The following is a 1,233-nucleotide window of genomic DNA, read 5'->3' as shown; positions in this document are numbered from 1 at the left end:
CTCAGTCTCCGGGCCCGCCTCTGTCTCAGCGCCGCCTCCATCTCAGCGCCCTCCTCTGCGCCCGCCTCGCCTCTGCTCCTGCCCCTACCCCTGCCACAGCAGCTGTAGCTGAGAGACCCAGGACTCTGACTACCTGCTCCACACAGGCTGTCCAAACCTCTTGGTTTTTGTTCCACAAGATGTAACACACCCAAGCATTTCCAGCTGGACTGGAGACCAGTGGAACCTTTGTCCTCAGGTCTACTTCACCCTCCTCTGTCTGGCATACAGTGCCCTCTGATGCCCAAGAGGAAGTGAATGGGCGGCAGACTACACATATTGAATGCACAAAATGATGTTTTCATATCTGGATGTGGCAGTTTGATCATGTTTGTCTCTCAGATTAACCTCTCTTTTACCCCTCCTTCTCGATCCCTTGCTCTTCCTAACTGGTTCTTCTTCCATTTTCTTTCTTTTTATTTATTACCTGTATTACACATATAGGTAAAACTGTGTTTCATCTCTCCGAGTCTTGTTTGTTTTGCTTAACATGTTCTCCAGCTCAACTCATTCACTTGTGATTTTAATGTCATTTTTAAAGTGTAAAGAGAAAGACAATAAGAATGTGTAGTAAATACACCACATTTTCCTTGTCCATTTTGTTGATAAACATTTGTTATCTTGGCTATTGTGAGTAGTGCCATAGTAAACATGGCAGCATATGCACCTCTATACTATGATGTCTGATTCTTTCAGATACATAACAGACCCTGTCCCTGGATCATACACTAATTATGGTTCTAAATTAGTTTATTGTACTAGAAACCAAGGTTTCAGGTTGTTAGGGACCCTTTTATCTAGCCTAGTAATGTCTGGAGAGTCCATAGAGGCCTGGACTACATGTCAAAGAGCCCTAAGCCCAGAAAATATTCAGGGTTGTTGTGGGGGCACCTCTCTGGCTGACACTTGTATTCAGGGGACTGGAGCAAGTCTTCTGCTGCGTGGCTTCGGCCAAAGATCCCTAAATCAGTCCAACTTCCATTCACAACTGTGGCTGTGGTCTTAAGCATCTTTTCATCCATTTAGTAGATCACCACCTAGTTCATAAAGAAGAGCTAAATCTTCCTTAGAGTGATGAGGTGAGCCATTTCCCTCCCGGCATGCCTTGTGCCCTTTCCCATGCTTTCCATCCAGCCTGCAGCCCTTTCTTCATCCTGCTCTTTACAGTCTCAGCTTCCCCTCTCCCTTCACGAT

This window comes from Mastomys coucha, chromosome X (genome assembly GCF_008632895.1).
Source record: "Mastomys coucha isolate ucsf_1 chromosome X, UCSF_Mcou_1, whole genome shotgun sequence".
Lineage (NCBI taxonomy): Eukaryota > Metazoa > Chordata > Mammalia > Rodentia > Muridae > Mastomys > Mastomys coucha.
The sequence above is the reverse complement of the archived record's forward strand: the minus strand, read 5'-3'. Positions refer to the sequence as shown.